Genomic DNA, 20,403 nt, shown 5'->3' on the forward strand with positions numbered 1-20,403 from the left:
ACTCTAGATAGTGCCCAAAGAAACTTGAATGTTATTCACTATGATAGTAAAACTCTAGACAGTTCCCAAAGAAACTATGCTACTGCTGAAAAGGAATTTTTAGCAGTCGTGTTTGCATGTGAAAAGTTCAGATCTTACATTGTTGATTCCAAGGTCACTATTCACACTGATCATGCTGCTATTAAGTATCTCATGGAAAAGAAAGATGCTAAACCTAGACTTATCAGATGGGTTCTCTTGCTACAAGAATTTGATTTGCATGTTGTTGATAGGAAGGGTGCTGAGAACCCCGTAGCAGATAACTTGTCTAAGTTGGAGAATGTTCTTGATGACCCACAACCTATTGATGATAGCTTTCCTGATGAGCAATTGAATGCCATCAATGCTTCACGTAGTACACCGTGGTATGCTGATTATGCAAATTATATCGTTGCCAAATATATACCACCTAGTTTCACATACCAGCAAAAGAAGAAATTCTTCTTTCATTTGAGACATTTCTTTTGGGATGATCCTCACCTTTATAAAGAAGGAGTAGATGGTGTTATTAGATGTTGTGTACCTGAGCATGAACAGGGACAGATCCTACAGAAGTGTCACTCCGAGGCTTACGGAGGACACCATGCGGGAGATAGAACTGCACACAAGGTATTGCAATCAGGTTTCTATTGGCCTACTCTCTTCAAGGATGCCCGTAAGTTTGTCTTGTCTTGTGATGAAAGTCAAAGAATAGGTATATCAGTAAACATCAGGAAATGCCTACGAATTATTCACTTGTCATCGAACCATTTGATGTTTGGGGTTTTGATTATATGGTACCTTTTCCATAGTCCAACGGGTATACTCATATCCTAGTTGATGTTGATTACGTTACTAAGTGGGTAGAAGCTATCCCAACTAGTAGTGCTGATCACAACACCTCTATTAGGATGCTTAAAGAAGTTATTTTCCCTAGATTTGGAGTCCCTAGTTATCTAATGACTAATGGTGGTTCACATTTCATTCATCGTGCTTTCCGTAAAACGCTTGCTAAGTATGATGTCAACCATAGAATTGCATCTCCCTATCATCCTCAGTCCAGTGTCAAGTAGAGCTAAGTAATAGAGAGATTAAACTAATTCTGCAAAAGACTGTTAATAGGTCTAGAAAGAATTGGTCTAAGAAGCTTGATGATGCACTGTGGGCTTATAGAACTGCTTATAAGAATCCCATGGGCATGTCTCCGTACAAAATGATTTACGGTAAAGCATGTCATTTACCTCTTGAGCTAGAGCATAAGGCTTATTGGGCAATCAAAGAGCTCAACTTTGATTTCAAACTTGTTGGTGAGAAGAGGTTATTCGATATTAGCTCACTTGATGAATGGAGAGCTCAGGCATATGAAAATGCCAAGTTGTTTAAATAAAAAGTTAAGAGGTGGCATGATAAAAGGATACAAAAACGTGATTTCAATTTAGGTGATTATGTCTTGCTATACAATTCTCGTTTAAGATTTTTTGCAGGCAAGCTTCTCTCTAAATGGGAAGGTCCTTACATTGTTGAGGAAGTATATCGTTCCGGTGCCATCAAGATCAACAACACGGAAGGTAATTTTCCGAGAGTGGTAAATGGGCAAAGAATCAAGCATTATATCTCAGGTACTTCCATAAATGTTGAAAGCAATGTTATTAATACCTTGTTTCAGACTCCAAAAACGAAGAGGTATGTGATTCGGTAAGTAAACCGACTCCAAAACTTTTCCAGTAGCAATTTTTCTCCGTTTTGGAAATTTTAGAAAAATAGAAAAATTTAAAGTAGTCCGGCAAGCGCACGAGGAGGCGACAAGCCTGCCAGGCGCGGCCTACCCCCTGGCCGCGCCTACGTGGCTTGTGGGCTGCTCGTGTGCCTCCCGGACTTCGTTTTCTTGCGGAGTACTCCTTTTGGTCGGGAAAAAATCATTATATATTCTCCCGAAAGGTCTGACCCTCGTATCATGCAAATATCCTCTGTTTTCGTTTTGAGCTGTTGTGCAGACAGATCTAGATCGCTATGGCGTCCCCAAAAGTTCCGAAGGACAAGTTCTTCGAGAAGGTCATTAATCCCTACCTCACGGGAGTGCTGCAACAGCCTCAATCTATCGAGATGCATGAGGGGTGCTGCACATCCGTGATGTTGAGGGACCCAAGAAGACCGTAAGCGTGGAGGCTAGGCTCGAAGCAATGGAGCAGCAAGTCTTCAAGTGCCAAGGGATGGTGGAACGCGGACTCAACGCCAACCATATGATGATCACAAAGTTCACCAACAAGCACAAGATCGATGCCAATGACATCGAGAAGCACCTCTCCAGGCTCTATGACAGAATTGATCACCCCCAAGCCCAGATCTATGACCTGCAAAACCAAAACTGTGAGTATGAGTTTAGATTTAAATCAATACGGTTGGCCGCAGATTTGAGAATTCTGAAGACTCGATCATCTTTCCATGATGAAGCGCCTATGCCTTGGAAGACGGAGGATCAAACCCAGGTTGCAACAACTCCACCACCATCACCTTTGAAGGAAGACAACTAAGCACGGGTATGGGCAATCCCCTTGTCTTGTGCCAAGCTTGGGGGAGTTGCCCCGGTATCGTATCACCATCACATCTTTTGCCTTTACCTTTTTCTTAGTTCGATCCTTTTTGGTTTTATCTTTCTCTAGTAGAATGAAGTTCTTAGTGTTCTGGGCTTAAGTTTTGCTATGTGCTACCCCCAATGTATTCGAGCTCGTGAGTCATATAATAAAGAGTGTTTTAGTTAAGGGCCTTGCTTCATGCCATGATCTAAAGAAAAGAATAATAAGAGAACAAAAACATGAAAGATCATGTAATGATCTTATGGGAAGGGATGACTTTACATATAAAAAGAATGTTGATTGAAACTTGTTGAGGATGGACAAACGTAGACCTTGGTCATTGCTGCAATTAATAGGAGTAATAAAAAAGGAGAGGTTCACATCTAAATATATCATCTTGGGCACCATCTATGATTGTGAACACTCATTAAATTATTGCATGCTTAGAAGTAGATGTTGGACAAGGAAGACAACATAATAAATTATGTTTGCTTGGTTCCGAACAATGTTATATGACTAGAGATCCCTTAGCATGTGACGATTGCTTCCACCTCATATCAGCCAAAACTTCCGCACTAAGTAGAGATACTACTTGTTCATTCATAAACCTTCAACCTAGTTTTACCATGAGAGTCCATCATACCTACCTATGGATTGAAGAAGATCCCTCAAGTAAGTTGTCATCGGTGCAAGCAATAAAAAAGTTGCAGCGATGAAGCGATTTTTGACGTTGTGGAAGCAGGCTGAGTTCAAATGTATAGAGAGCCCCTTTGAGGATCATACGTGATAATATTAATCGTGTTATCTTACCTAACGGCGTGTATTTTTTCACCCTCTTTTTCTTATTTCCTTGATCCTCGGATCTTGGCCTTTGTCACTTCCAACTGCTCCTTACTTATGATCAATGAAAACACTCGATCTGGACATTTAAAAAAATATGAGTGATATAGAGGTGACCGTATCTTAATTATTATAGATCGACTACTGGAGTTGCAGCAAAATGCAAAACAGAGTCGCGCCAGAAGCCACACTGACTGCTGGAGGGTGCCCCTCTCGGACGGGAGACGGGGAGAGACTAGTATAAAAGGAGCACCTAGTGTTCAAGAATAGAAAAGCACATCCCACTCTATCGCTCCTCTCCACACGGCAGCATAAAACCCCTAGGTTCGCCCGGCGAGCGCGACCAGAGACAATCCAACAGCAGCACGAGCGGGGCACAAACTCGCGATTGCGAGCACCACATCCATGCCGGCTCTGCCACTCGATCCACATCCTCTTGCGTGAAGAACTGGTAACCTGAATCAAAAAGAACCCAACTTTAGAAACTAGCTGCAGCGTAGACATCAAACAAGGGTATCACATAGTCACCTGACCACCGGATCCACAGGGAAATCCATGGCCGAAAAGCCAGTCACGCAGCTCCGGGGCCGCCGGGGTTGAGCAGAAGGACATCCTCCACGCATGTAAGCTCCCATGTCACTGTTTTATATGCAATTCTAGTTACTTCTTTTAATTTCCGAAAAAAAGAACTAGTTGGCACGTTATAAAATAAATACAAGCTATCGGCCATCTGCTCTCATTTACTTGATTTCTGCTTGTAGTATTTATCATACTCTCTCCACTCTGAAAATACAGTGCATATTTTGTTTTCTAAAAGTCAAGAAAAAATTATCGGCAAAATTAGTATCATTAAATTCGTTACGAAGTGTACTTTATATTTTATTTATTTAGATATTAATATGCTAAAAACTTGGTCAAACGTAGAAAAGTTTGACTTTAAAAAAACAAAATATGCACTATACTGTGGAAGGGAAGGAGTACTGTTCTCAGTTGATGTCATCGGCTGCTGTGTCTCATATGCCCTTTATTTTTATCCATAGGTATTTGGCAGAATGGCACTGACACGTTGCTCTGTTCTGTGAAGCAAACAGAGTTAAGATTATAATCACCACCGATCCTTCGTTCTTCAATCCAGAGAAAGGCTGGCATCAGCTTTCGAAAACCATGAAGCTAGCTTATGGATTAATCTTCATGGGGTTTTTACAGTCTGTTGCATATCAGATGTTTGATCGGCAGGGTAAGACCTTTATACTGGGACTTTTACCTTCAGCACATAAAGTAACTGGACAAGTGAACTGCATATTCATTGAGAATTTTGACCACAAGATGACGCAAAAAAAAACGTGTTGTAGAATAGACTTTTCTTTTAAGGGTCTGCAGAATTGGCCCTTTTCAAAAATACTAGTAAGCATGCCCTTGGAACACAACAAAGCAGCACATTAAATTCATGTGAATATTGAATTCTGAATTCATATTCTAGAAATTTTAGAAAATTAATAGAATATCTATAGTGTGTGATGTTCCCTGCCTCACCAAAAGTCAAGTTTAATACAAACCCCATCAGGTATCTTTTTGTTATGTCATGTGAAGTTCATGTAGAACAAAAAGAAATCATAATCTATGAACAAATCACAATCATATAGTAAAGATTTCAGGATATCTCTTTCTTGTGTGACTTGAAAGGACATATAATAAATATAGGCATTGTCGAAGTGAACATGGCAGAGAATCAAACTTTGAATAAAAATGTACAAAAGAATAGAAGTCTTGGAACAACTAAATCCATTCCCTCTTAGGTTAAGGTAAAAGAAAAGTAATGAGAATGTGAAAGAACGGACCTAAAGTGGACATCATATATTGAACTAATGTGAAGATAGCAGAACGTAACTTTCAGTTCTGAAAATTATAAACTGTGTAATCAGAAACTTGTGAAATCTGAAATATGTAAACAATGTAGTATATAAACTATTTTAGTTCTACAAAGCGATCTAAATGGCTTGGCCTTCTAATCTCCTTGCCAATCCTCCTCCGTAGGGTTAGTGGTCTCCAAATTTTCTTGTGTCCCTCTAAACTCCTCAGTTTGTAATTCTATCTTGTTTGAGGACAATCTTATGTACATTCACATGATTATTTAGAGCTATAATTAAAGTGAGAAAGCAATCACAAAATCATAGAAACATGAATGGTATATTTCTAAATACATATCAAGCTAGTCCTTAGTAACGACCATAGCAATTACTATATTTCGATAGCAACTGAGGTATAACAAGATGCTATAGGGAGATAAGGTCGTAAATTGCAAACGCTAAATACTCGAGTTTCCATGTTAACCATAGCGACTCATCCATGTGTATAATGAAACGTTAGAGGTGTACTTTAGAAAGAAAATTATTATGTGTAGACCCCAAATACAGATACTGAATAGTCAAGTTATCTGGCATCATAGTAACCAAATTCACATAATGAAAAATATGGAAGAAAGTTCAGAAAAGTGCTTCCATTAATTATTGCAATATGAAATATTTTGTGCTGACTAAGCTATTTAAATGTAAGAAGTTAACACTGTGATCCCGTTAAATATTTCAAAAATATACAACAAATAAAATACTGTTGAATCCATGAATTGAATATCTCCATGTACCCAACTGTTGGTTTTAAAACCCCAGCTCGTATCCTCCGAAAGCCAAAGCACGTAGTGGAAGGTAGCTAGACAAGTAACCTAGCAGGCAGCTGGATTGATTTTGTAGCTAGCTAGGCGTAGACGCCTAGGTGATCCTAGCTTCGGCCGGCTACGATCGGATCGATCCATTTCCATCGGCGGCTTCGACGAAACTTGGCGAACAAAAACGAACCGATGGATCGCCAAAGGCTCGTATCAAGCCTTGCTTTTTTATTTATTTCCTTTTTTTTCTGCTTCAGAATACAGGGTTATACGTGAGTATATATAGCAGCTAGGAATAGCAATCTAACCTACTCGGTTAGGAGTACTAACCCTACTACTACTACAGGTGCCTGATCAGTGTCCGACTAGGACACACCACTACATGTCTACATGTCGGGTTTAATCCCTACAACAACGGCCACTTTAAACTATTATTCACATCCTTTAACTTCTAAATCTCAGCACCTTGCAATCTAGGGGCAACTTATTGCTCCCTGGAAGAAAATATAGTCACTTCAGATAAAGAAAATATAATATATCAACTGAGACGTATGTTGTGAAACTCTAATTAACATGGTCTAGTTAAGGACCTTCTTGCAAGACCAAATAATTATCACACAAATAGTTCTGGTAATAATCTTACTCATGAGAACAGACACACAACCTTAAATCCATCAATATTCGAGATGGGGTCATGATAGGATCGTAGGATTATAAAAGGGAAAGATGCATTGCCACGGTAATAGCTTAATTAGTTCTTTCTAAACACGTGCTCGCGTACCCAATTCACATCTCCATCGTAGCCCATCGAGGAGAAACAATAATACATACTAGTGGTTGGGGTCCGCCGTTGCGAGTCGTTTTAGAGGAAGCTGTGCGCATCAAACCTTCATCTTAAAATTAAAAAAAAATCTTATGTCATGTGAACATCACATTCATCTTAAAAAGAAAAAATAAACCTAAGCAATTTTCTTGAAAAGAAAAAGAAAAAGAAATCTCACTTTCATTTTGAAAAAAACCTCTAAAAACATCAAAAACTTTCTCACTGCGAGCATTCGCCACGTGGCGTTGCTGGTGGGCCACCATTCTAATGATGCTTAATGTGTTTGATTGGACACATAAATATGGACTTACATATAGAAAGGAGTTTGGCTGTGCGCATCATGATGATACAGAGGCCAGACTCTTCCCCTTTTCAAAAAAATATATAGAAAGAAGTAAACCTGCAATATCAAAAGAACCATACGGTCAGAAAAGACTCGAACTCATGGGGTCTTGTTAATTAAAACAAAAAAGAAAACTTTAATACAGTAGTGAAAAAATAAAAAAATAAAAAGGTCAACATGAATTTTAGGAGTCTAACAAACAGATATGTGACTAGTGCCCGTTTTCTTTATTTACTCCTATGTAAATACTTTATTGTATTCAATTTCAGTAGGGACCTGTCTTCACCACCGGACACATGCCTCCTAACCCCCAACACAACACAAAGTAGAAGTATATATCAAAATAAATCTTCATTGAATCATTTTATCTCAAGTGCAATTAAACGGAATCTAAGAACTTCAGGAGAGGTTGAACCTTGTATCTACTGAAATTGTACATTCTCTATGAATTTGATTCAGACCCCCACCAGGATCTGCAAAAATATAGGTATAATGATAGGGCAACTCCACTCTGTTGGACTCATCCTAGATGAGCTAGCAAACCTGTAGAGCTTTTGTTTTCTCGTTTGCAGGGAAGTCATCGTAAAACTGAGTGTGAATTTCCATACATTCGGCTCAGTCTGTTCCTAACAAGTGCAGTTCATTCGATTCAGAGTTAAACATGAAAGGCATGTGTATTTGGAACAAGACCTTCAGTAGTAACAATGTTCATCAATTAAAGCATGCATTAAAAAAACTGTAAATAAGAAACGTCTATACGAAGTTCAATCAGTGTATCCACTAAGTCCTAAAATCATGCAAAGTATTACCACCAACAGAAGGTGTCATTTCTATGCCAGAGTGTACCATAAAGTGGTAATTATTTATACGAACATAAAGTGCAAATAGATTTGCACTTGTTTTTATCTCAAAGTCATGTCATTCTTCAATCTGTAAGTGTCGACTATGCAACCCAGCATGGTGACCATACTTTAAAATGATTAGGAGGGAGATAGGGTGGTTGTCATACGTGCACATCAGGTGGTGGTGCTCGGTTTCACCCGGTGGGTGGCGGTTGGGATTTTTTCGCCCCTTTCTCCCCTCCCGTGGGTTCTCCCCTTTCTCCCCTCCCGCACCACCCCCGCGGCGGCCGGGCCACCCCCCCCCCCCCCCCCGCCTCCCGCCTCCTTGTCCTCCTTCCCTCCTCCCTCCCGCCGTCACCGGTGTGTCGCGCCGGCCATTGGTCGGGCGGCCCCAATGGTGGTGGACCTCCGGCCCTCCCCCTCCAGGCTTGGGAGGCGCAGGGCAGCCCGGGTCTAGGCGGTGCTCCTCGATGGCATCGGCCCGCGCGGTAGCGGGGCTTCCTCTGGTGCGTCATGGGTGGCCTTGGTGGCGAAGGTGTTGCTATTGGTGGCTGGGTGGCGGTGGTGGCGCTCCGGCCCTGAAGGCCCAGATCTAGGCCCCTCGGGCCCGATCTACGTCATGTCGGGCCTGCCTCGTTGCCTTCGGTTGGCCTGCGGCGCAGCTCGCGACGGAAATGATAGCGTTGACACCATACCACTATAGCGTGACGACGGGAGCTTTACAAGCTTGTTTGTGCCTGACTGAGCTTTTGGGCTGCTCATTAGGGTCACGACGGCGGTGGCGTACGTGCAGCAGCACGTCAATGGAGACTTTACGAGCCTCGGGGCTCGGCCGGGCCTGTTGCTGTATCCGGCCGACATTCGCCGATGACGGTGAAGGACGGCCTCTAGGTGGCTGCTCTACTGCCGCCCTCCGGTTCCAATGACTCGCTGTGCTCTCGTCGTCGTGTCTGGACGGCAACCGTTTTGGACGGTGGAGATGGTTCCCTCCTGCATGTTGTCGTCCTATCGGACCTTGTCTATGGTTGGTTTTCCTCAGATTGACCGGCCTTGCTATGTTGGCCATGGTGAAACGACGATGGTGACTGCAAGACTGTGGTAACATATGTTGCTGGATGTCATGCTTGGTGGAGCGCTTCTGATTGTCCGGGAGGTGGTGTTTTGGGATCGAGAGAAATCCTTGTCATTTGATACCGACAGGTGACGCTTGAGAGTGTCACCCTTCCTTCCTGAAGGGCGTGGGGTGTACCTCCTCCCCACTCCTCGGAGCGTACTGAGGGAAACCCTAGGACCTGTCCGGACAGCAGTGTCATCGTCGTCACTGTCCTTCTTGGAGGTGTTGCTTGGTACGTGATGAATCGGAGTGCTTGGATCGTGATGGGAATACTTTGAGGGAACGAAGCGGTTGGGAGTCATTATTGTTTTCGTTAATCCGTCGGTGTTGGTATTGTTTTCTCTTTCTTTTCTTTTGGACTTGGATGTGTTGTTTGACCTAGGAGTGCTTTCATGTTATATCGTGTGGTTGCTATATATATATAGCAAGACGAAAGCCTATTTCATGTAATTTTTTTCTTATATAAGTAGTATAGATATAGGTACAGATAAACACTTAACTGGATTTTGGATTCCCGTACACATCGTTGTCAATTGTGTGAATTAGCAATGTTGAGAAAACAACCATAAGAATTAAGAAGAGACAAACGCATACCTTTTTTTTGGGTGTGAAATCATGGCATTTTCATTGTAGTGCCCGGGTGCACATTCACTTCACGCAATGTTATGGTCTTTCAAAATGCAGACACTTATTTTAAGGTTTTGCAGCGGTAGAACAATCTTAACCATGAGCTTTCCTTGGTTATCCAGAGGGCAAAGAATAAATATCTTAATCTAGTTTTTATGGTTCTTACTTAGTTTATTGCCTGGCCTAAGCTTTTCATGTTATATGTTCTACGATAGTATTATATCATTTCTCAAGTTCTACATCACTTGCAGTCCATATTGAAACTAAAACATGCAATGGAAGTTAACCATAACTATTCACCAAACTTAATAGTTCTCTTTGATTCAGTATTTACCTTTTAGTTACTAATAAAACTTGTCTTTCTCAAGTCCAGGGTCTATTTGAGGTGAAGATGATACTTAATGACAATGGTGGTGTCCTAAAAGACTGAAATCACTATCTGTATACTGCATGTGGTACTATTGCTTCTTTCGTTTGGCGCTGAAGGCAAAGTGGTTGAAATGTAAGTGAAGCCTAACCTAATCATCTCTGGTGCATTTGTCATCCCGTGGTCCCTACATTTTGGTAGTGTGCATATATCATAGATAATCACATTTACTGTTTTGTACGACACACAGTAAAACATCATTCATTATAATATGGTATCATATCATAATACTTAACCAGTTATTTCTTCATTTAATTGTATAACACCTCATCTAAATTGCGTAGTTGGCATGCATGATCTTTCATATGATTCTCCAACTATGGTAAGTCTAAAGCGTTAAGACCCAATACATTGGCAGTGCACTTATGGGAGAAATATTTTCTTTGGGCAAACCATTAACCATGGGTAATGTTTGCCTTAAAATGTATGGCAGACGTTACCAGGATATTCAACATCCCATGGCACCCCCTGGTTCCGGGCATTATATCTTCCTATAGTATGTCAGCTATAGCGGTGTTCATGTGTGTATATCCTCAACAAAAATGTGTATGGCATGCATTCCTAGTCCAATCTTAATGGTACAGATATAGGGAGATATGTTATCGGTGCCAAAACATCGTGCCGGTCATTATAATTGCTAGCTTCATACAATTTATAGTTGAGAAGGTTGTTTGCTTATCGTCTATTACTATATTTGTAATAACACGTACATGTGTTCACAAGAGTATTGGCTTACCATCCCATTTCCGAATTTGTAGAAGCTTGAGTTCATGAGGGTTCAATGAAGTCTTATCACCCAATATTGCAAAGTTGACAACACTACAATGATTGTAAGATCAAGCATCAATTACTCATGAAATATATGATTTTTCTCATGGAAATGGGGTATCGATAGATATCCATTAAAAATAGTTTTACTATCGTTATTGTCTATATCTTCATTTCAAGTTTTTAGATGATAATAATACAACTGGAGGAGTACCACAGGATATTGGGAATCTTTCAAGTCTAACAACTATTAAACTTAAAAATAATCAATTCAATGGCTAAATATCCGATTCACTTGACCGCCTTTCAGAACTGCAATTTTTTTAAGTGTGCCCTTGACTTGTGTTAACTCTTAGTATTACAATTCACTAACAAACATAAGAGTGTGGTCACTTTAACAAGGACCTGAGACAAAATCTTCTAAATGGAAACATTCCAATCTCTTTGTCAAATATATTCCTTCAATGAATTCCATGTTAGTTTTCGTTTGCATGCTGATACAACAAAAGAAATGAACGAATTTTATTATTCTCATTCCAAGCCTTGTATTTATTTTAATAAGCAAATAAGACAATATGAACTCCATTATGTGATGATCTATGTGTTTTGCAACAATGTGGTATATACCAATCTTAGTGGTGAAATACCTAAACAACTACATGCGACCCTATACAAGTATTGCTTATCTCAAGTTTAGTACTCCCTTCAATCCGAATTAATCGACAGAACCTCAATACAATGTCCACTTTATACTGTTTAGAAGCTGCATAAATCAGTTCGGATCCGAGGGAGTAGCTTATATTTGTATAAGCAATTTTATCATGCACTCCTTCGATTAACATAATGAGTGTAATCATGTGGTTCTTGCTATCGACAACCACTTAAAATGTGGTCCACACTTAATGTCATGTGAAGTAAACATTAACAATACGGGTAATCCAGAAACCTACATGACAAACTATGTTTAACCCAAACTTTGGGTTGAAAAACATGTGCTCGCATTTCACACTAAACATTTTTTAATAGTTGGACTAAGAAAATCCACCATAAAGGTGGTTCTTGGAAGCATTGTTGGAGCAATAGTTCTCCTAGTTGTTATATGTGTTTAATCTTGCGAAGAACGCTTTGATGATGTTTTTTTATGTTCCAAGTTAGGTAGGATTAAGGGTAAAATAATTTTTTCCATGCATGTTTACCATATTGAATTTTTCACCATGAAACTAATTTTCCATCTATTATAGTGGAATTTCAAAAGGAAAGGCTTTTTATGAACTGAGGACATGATAAACATGTAAATTAAATTTAGAATGAGCATGCTCTGAGCCTAGATCTTGGTCTGACACAACAGTTCTATTGCATCATCTCATGATTGCAACAAAATATTTGAGTAAAGAAAAACTTTCTTGGCAAGGACTCTTTCAGTAAGGTTTACAAATGAGTTCTTCTAGGCTGAGACAATAAGGCGAATGTCGTCAAAAGATTGGTTAAATTACAAAGTCGTGGACATGTTATGTATTTCAAATAACAAGTTGAAGTCATAAGTGTGGTTGTCCATATGAACTTGCTAAAATTGATAGGTATTGCATGGCACAAGGTTGCGCTTCTTGGTTTAGAAGGTAATATAAGATTGCAAGTAGATTTTGTTTCTTATATATTTTTCTATGCACATATCTTGTTGGTGGCTTTTGCTTAGTTGGACTATTGAGTTCTAATAGACTTTGGCAAACACAATGTCTCACTTCTATGAATGATGAACTATAAATCTATGACACGACAAAAGGTAAAGATAATTGAATGATCTCTACTTGTATTATACACAAAATAATAACAATAAAGTCATTTTAGGTTAATATTATATCATATTAGTTTGCCTCAAACTATTGTTTAGGAAACTCATGAAATCACATAAATATGCATCTTTAAAACCAAATCAACAAACATTGGATTGGAAAGAAGAATGTAAATTGTTCTTGGCGCCTCCCCTCGTTTGGAATACCTTCATGATAATTGTAACCCCAAGATTATGCATGGTAATATCAAGGTTGTCGATGTCCTGCTCGATGAAATTTTTGAAGGTTACTGTCAAAGCTAATGGGCCAAGGGAAGGAAATAATGATGACATAGATCCAGCAGGGAACAGTGGGCTACATGCATGGCTCTTGAGTGAGTATAGGAGTGTGGGAAATACATTGACGAATTAGTTAATGTAAGAATCTCTTTCATTACTATTTTCTTCCCTTGGTCCGTTAACTTTGATAGTCCAAAGCCTACAAGCACAACTTCAAAATTTCCATCGAGTAGGACATTGGTAGACTTGATATCACCATGAATAATCAAGGGGTTGCAGTTATCCTGAAGGTATTTCAAACCATGGGCAGTGCCAAGAGCAATTTTCGTTCTTCTTGCCTAATCCAATATTGGTTTATTTGGTTTTAAACCTGCATATTTATTTGATTTCATCAATTTTCTCAACAATAGTTCGAAGCGGACTAATATGATATAATATTATCCTAGAATGACTTTCTTGTTATTATTTTATGTCCCATACAAGTAGAGATAATTCAATTATCTTTACTTCTGATGGTGTCATAGATTCACAATTCATTATTTGTGAAAGTAAGCCAATGTGTGTACCAAAGGCTATCAGAACTTAATAGTTCAACTGAGCAAAATCCATCAATGAGATATGTGCATAGAAAAATATATAAAAATGACCTATTAGAAATGTGATATTACCTCCTAAACTAGAAGAAATACTCAAATTCCCCATGTAAGGTTAAACCAAGAAGCGCTCCCTTGGTGCCATGCAATACCCTCTTAGTATGTTTAAATGGACAACCAAATTTATAACTCCAGCTTCTTATTTGAAAGCCATATCATGTCCATGATTCTCTAGTTTAGCCAATCATTTGACGACAAATGTTTTATTGTCTTGGCCTGGAAGAACTCCTAGGTAAACCTTTGTGAAAGAGCCCTTGCCAAGATTTTTGTTAATCAAATTTCTTGTTGCAATCAAGAGATGATGCAACTGGAATTTTTGTGCCGACCCAAGATCTAGGTTTAGAGCATACTCATCTTAAATTTAATTACATACTTATCATGTCTTTAGTTGATAAAAAAGCCTTTCTTTTGGAATTCCCCTACAATAGATGGTAAATTATTTTCATGGTGAAAATTTCAATATGGTTAACATGCATGAACAATTTTTTTTACCCCTAATACTAAGTAAAATGTAACATCAAAAAAGAAATCACATTCGCAAGGCATTCTTTGCAGATTAGAACATACATAAGACCAAGGAGAACTATTGCTATGCTTCCAAGAACCACCTTTATGGTCGGTTTTCTTGATCCACTTGTTAACAAATGTTTAGTATGAAATGCAAGCACATGTTTTTAATCCAAATGTTGGGTTCCATATAGATTGTCATGTATGTTTCTGGATTACTTGTATTGTTGATGTTTCCTTCGCATGACATTAAGTGTGGACCACAATTTACGTGGTTGGCGGTATAGATAGAACCACATGATTACACTCATTATGTTAATTTAAGGAGTGCATGAAATTGCTTATACAAATATAAGCTACTGCATCTGATCCGAATTATTTGACGCATCCTCTACACAGTATAAAATGGGGTATTGTATAGAGGTTGCGTCAATTAATTCGGGTTGGACGGAGTACTAAAGTTGAGGTAGGCCATATTTGTATAGGGACACATGTAGTTGTTCAGGTATTTTACCACCAAGATTGTTATATCCCATACTGCTGCCAAACACAAAATGTAGACCATCAAATAATTGAGTTCATATGGTCTTATTCTCTTATGAAAATAAATACAAGGCACACTCGATCATTTTTCATCGTATATTAGCATGGAAAGGAAGACTTACATGGAACTCAAGGATGGAATATTTGACAAAGAGATTGGAATATTTCCACTTAGAAGATTTTGGCTCACATCCCCGTTGAAGTTACCACACTCTTATGTTTCTTAGTGTACTGTAATACTAAGATATAACACAAGTCATAGTCTCACTTACAGATTTTGTAGTCCTGAAAGGCGGCCAAGAGAATCGGATATTGAGCCATTGAATTGATATTTTCAAGTTTAAGAGTTGGCAGACTTGAAAGTTTCCCAATCTCCTATGATATTCCTTTAGTTATATTGTTATCGTCTAAAAACCTGAAATGAAGATATTTGACAATAACGATAGTAGAACAATTTTTAATGAATATATATGTATACACCATTTTCATGAGGAACAAATCATAGATTTCATAAGTAACTCACGCTTGATTTTATAGCTATTGTAGTGTTGTGACCTTCGCAATGCTGGGCGACAAGACTCCACGTAACCCTGATGAGCTCAAGCTTCTAAAAATTGACAAATGAGAAGATAAGTCAATAGTTGTGTGGACACAGGTAGCGTGCTATTACAATTACAAACATAGTAATAGCTGATAAGAAAATACCCTTGTGAACCATCAATTATATGAAAACTGTCGATTATAATAACGAGCATGATGTTTTGGCATCGGTAACATATACTCATGGTATCTGTAGCATCAAGTCTGAACTGGTAATGCATGCCATACACATTTTTGTTGAGGATACACACACATGAACACTAATATACCTGTTATACTATAGGGAGATTTAGTGCAAGGGGCTCTAGCTTACATTTGATGCATAACATCTGCCGTACATTTTTAAGACAAAATTTACATATGGTTAAAACAAATGTTTCAGGGTATAGGCCATTGAGGGTGTACTGATACGTCTACGTTAATTTTTTATTGTTTCTTGCCAACATTCTACAACTTTCATATACTTTTGGCAACTTTTTATACTATTTTTGGGACTAACATATTGATCCAGTGCCCAGTGCCAGTTCCTGTTTGTTGCATATTTTTTGTTTCGCAGAATATCCATACCAAACGAAGTCCAAACGTAATAAAAACTTAAGGGGATTTTTTTGGAATATTTATGATTTTTGGGAAAAAGAATCAACGCGAGGCGATGCACGGAGGGCCCACAAGTCCTGTAGCCGCCACCAGGAGGTACGGCGGCGGCTGGCAGGCTTGTGGCCACTCCTTAAGGAGGTTTGAGCCCTTCTTTCGCCGCAAGAAAGATAATATCCGGAAGAAAATCGTGTCAAAATTTTAGCCCAATCGGAGTTACAGATCTCCGGGAATTTAAGAAACGGTGAAACGTAGAATCTGGAAGCGCGGAAACAGAAGGACAGAGAGAGAGAGAGATCCAATCTAGGAGGGGCTCTCGCCCCTCCGCCGCCATGGAGACCATGGACCAGAGCGGAAACCCTTCTCCCATCTAGGGATGAGGTCAACGAAGAAGAAGAAGGAGGGGGGCTCTCTCCCGGCTGCGCCGGAATGCCGTCCGGGACATCATCGTGTGACGGCGATCTACACCAACACCTCCGTCATCTTCACCAACATCTCCATCACCTTCCCCCATCTATATTCAGCGGTCCACTCTCCCGCATCCCGCTGTACCCTCTACTTGAACATGGTGCTTTATGCTACATATTATTATCCAATGATGTTTTGCTATCCTATGATGTCTGAGTAGATTATCGTTGTCCTATCGGTGATTGATGAATTGCTATGATTGGTTTAATTTTCTTGTGGTTATGTTGTTGTCCTATGGTGCCCGTGATATGATCGCGCGCGTGGATCACACCATCGGGTTAGCTGTATGTTGATAGGACTATGTATTGGCAGGCTAGAGTGACAGAAGCTTCAAACCTAGCATAGAAATTGATGCATATGGGATTGAAGGGGACCAATATATCTTATTGCTATGGTTGGGTTTTACCTTAATGAACGTTAGTAGTTGCGGACGCTTGCTAATAGTTCCAATCATAAGTGCATAGAATTTCAAGTAAGGGATGACATGCTAGCAGAGGCCTCTCCCACATGATACTTGCTATCGATCTAGTAACATAGTCAATTGCTTACGGACAATTCCGCAACTCCTACCACCACTTTTCCACACTCGTTAGACACTCGTAGTTGTTTCTTTATCTAACCAGCCCCTAGTTTTATTTACGTGTTCTTTACTTTCTTGCAAGCCTTTCCTATCACTCCTACAAAGTACTTCTAGTTTCATACTTGTTCTAGGTAAAGCGAACGTAAAGTGTGCATAGAGTTGGATCGGTGGTCGATAGAACTTGAGGGAATATTTGTCCTACCTTTAGCTCTTCGTTGGGTTCGACACTCTTACTTATCGAGAAAGGCTACAATTGATCCCCTATACTTGTGGGTTATCAAGACCTTTTTCTGGCGCCATTGTCGGGGAGCAATAGCGTGGGGTGAATATCCTCGTGTGTGCTTGTTTGCTTTATCACTAAGTAGATTTATTTGCTGTTCTAAGTTGTTCTCTATCTTTAGTTATGGATATGGAACACGAAATACCAAAAAAATTAGGTGTACTTGCTACTCATGGAGATGGGGAACCTCCTAAAACCCTCGATGCTCGTTACGTGGAAAATATTATATACTGCCTTAATAATCCTAATAAAGCCCCATTCAATTATATAATGGGATACACGTTGGATCAACGTGAATACTTTAGGGATTATCGCTTGACTCAAAAAGTGAAACTCTAATGGGATCAAATCCATTTGTTGAAATGGTATGCTTGGGAACTATGCAAGAGACATGGTGTTACTTGTTGCTCTAGGATGAAGGCTCCACACCTTCCCTTTTCTTGTGAGTTTAATGATCATAGAACCTTGGCTTCTTATGCTAATGGTATATATGATTACTATGATGTGGATCAAATAGAAGAGTTTGTTGCTTTTATGGGTGCTTATGAAATTGAGGCTCTGTTTAAAAGGTATGATGATAATGATGATGCTCCTTATCGATCTGAAAATTTGGCTATGCTTCGTTATTGTTATACTAATTATGAATATAATGCCCATATTGAACGATTTAAGGAGAAATCCTATGCTGCCCAAGAAGAGACTATTATTTTGTAGGAAACTATGGAAGAAGAAAATGCTGAAATTGTGACCTCATTAGATGAAAAGGATGACGAGGAGAGCGAATAACAAAAGGAGGAAGAACGGACTAGCTACCCGTGTCCACCTTCTAATAAGAGTAACTATTCAACTCATACATTGTTTAATTTCCCTTCGTTCTTACCGAAGGATGAATGCTATGATGATTGTTATGATCCCTTGGATTCGTTTGAAATATCCCTTTTTGATGAACTTGATGCTTGCTACGCTTGTGGCCATGATGCCAATATGAATGATGCTTATGAAGATGAGCTAGCTATAGTTCCTTATGTTACACATGATTATTTTGATGAATATAATATGCATGTTCTTAATGCTCCTACTTGCAATTATTATGAGAGAGGAACTACATCTCCACCTCTCTATGTTTCCAATTCGATAAAATTGCAAGAATCTGCTTATGCTATGTATTGGCCTTTACTTGGTGTGCATGAATTGTTCTTTTATTACATGCCAATGCATAGGAAGAGAGTTAGACTTCGTCATTGCATGATATATGTTACCTTGTGCTCACTACTAAATTTCAAATCATTGCTAATTAAAATTGGCTTTGATATACCTTGGGATCCGGGTGGATCCATTACTTGAGCACTTTATGCCTAGCTTAATGGCTATAAAGAAAGCGCTGCCTGGGAGACAACCCGGAAGTTTTAGAGAGTCATTTATTTATGTTGAGTGCTTTTATTTAGTTTTATAAAAACAAAAATATAGAGGGGAACTTAAAACTTTTTCAAAAAGAGAAGTGATTGAAAGGTCATGCATTGTGGAAGTGAGGGTCGACCTTGAACACTTGTGTTCATGCTCATGGAAACAATGTAGAATTTTTCATGGAAGTTTCTCACAAAAATAATTATCCCCTTGTACAATTCCTTTGTGTTTTCAAAAATAATGTGCCAAGCAAATCCTTTACGATTAGTTTGGGTGATGGTTGTTTGATCATGCTGAGAAAAGACAGAAACTTTCTTCTCACAAAATTAATTTTCATTTTTATTCTGGAAGATATTTTGAGTTGATTCTTTTTTATGCTGATTTATATGCAAAGTTTCCAGACGTTTGTAATTTTTCAGATTTTTTGAGATATCATAGGTATACAGAATATACAGATTGCTACAGACTGTTCTGTTTTGACAGATTCTGTTTTCTATGCATTGTTCTCTTATTCTGATGAATCTATGGGTAGTATCAGGGGGTATGAACCATGGTGAAGTTGGATTACAGTAGATATAATTCTAATATGAATTTATAATGAGTTCACAACAGTACTTGAAGTGGTGATTTATTTTATTATACTAACGGATCTCACGAAGTTTTGTTGAGTTTTATGTGATTGAAGTTTTCAAGTTTTGGGTGAGAGCACGATGGATGAAGGAATATGGAGAGGCAAGAGGCTAAGCTTGGGGATGCCCGAGGCACCCCAAGGTAATATTCAAGGAAGACTCAAGCGTCCAAGCTTGGGGATGCCCCAGAAGGCATCCCCTCTTTCGTCTACAATCTATCGGTAATTTTACTCAGAGCTATATTTTAATTCGTCACATGACATGTGCAAATGCTTGGAGTGTCTTTTGTGTTTATTTTTCTTTTTTCTTTTATGCACCATGATGGTATGAGATAGTCCTTGGTTGGCTTTATAGAATGCTTCATGTGCTTCACTTATGTCATTTGAAGTTTGGATTGTCTGTTTCCCTACACATAGAAAACCGCCATTTGTAGAATGCTCTTTTGCTTCACTTATATTTGTTAGAGCAGGGCATATCTTTTGTAGAAAGAATTAAACTCTCATGCTTCACTTATACCTATTTAGAGAATTAACAGGAGTTGGCCATTCACATGGTTAGTCATAAAATCCTACATAAAACTTGTAGATCACTGAATATGATATGTTTGATTCCTTGCAAAAGTTTTGCGACATGATTATGTGATATTAGAGTCATGCTAGTGAGTAATTGTGTATTCGTAGAAATACTTGTGTTAAGGTTTGTGATTCCCGTAGCATGCACGTATGGTGAACCGTTATGTGATGAAGTCGGAGCATGATTTATTTATTGATTGTCATCCTTTGTCTGGAGGTCGGGATCGCGCGATGGTTAAGTCCTACCAACCTTTCCCCTAGGAGCATGCGTGTAGTACCTTGTTTCGATGACTAATAGAATTTTGTAATAAGTATGTGAGTTCTTTATGACTAATGTTGAATCCATGGATTTTACGCACTCTCACCCTTCCACCATTGCTAGCCTCTCTAGTACCGCGCAACTTTCGCCGGTGCATTACACCCACCATATAGCCTTCCTCAAAACAGCCACCATACCTACCTATTATG

General features: G+C 39.0%; 1 long non-coding RNA gene across 4 annotated transcripts; it reads left to right on the forward strand.

The window, feature by feature from the left end:
* Nucleotides 1-3,677: 3,677 nt before the first annotated feature.
* On the forward strand, nucleotides 3,678-15,903 carry LOC123411896. Of its 4 annotated transcripts, XR_006613353.1 has the most exons (6): nucleotides 3,679-3,882; nucleotides 3,979-4,054; nucleotides 4,472-4,668; nucleotides 10,216-10,344; nucleotides 11,028-11,099; nucleotides 15,346-15,903. It is a non-coding gene; the product is annotated as an uncharacterized LOC123411896 (long non-coding RNA). The 4 variants fall into 4 exon arrangements; XR_006613355.1 differs by having other exon boundaries at nucleotides 3,678-4,054; nucleotides 10,211-10,344; XR_006613352.1 differs by having other exon boundaries at nucleotides 3,680-4,054.
* The last annotated feature ends 4,500 nt before the right edge of the window (nucleotides 15,904-20,403 follow it).

The sequence above is a fragment of the Hordeum vulgare genome, chromosome 7H (assembly GCF_904849725.1).
Source record: "Hordeum vulgare subsp. vulgare chromosome 7H, MorexV3_pseudomolecules_assembly, whole genome shotgun sequence".
Taxonomy (NCBI): domain Eukaryota; kingdom Viridiplantae; phylum Streptophyta; class Magnoliopsida; order Poales; family Poaceae; genus Hordeum; species Hordeum vulgare.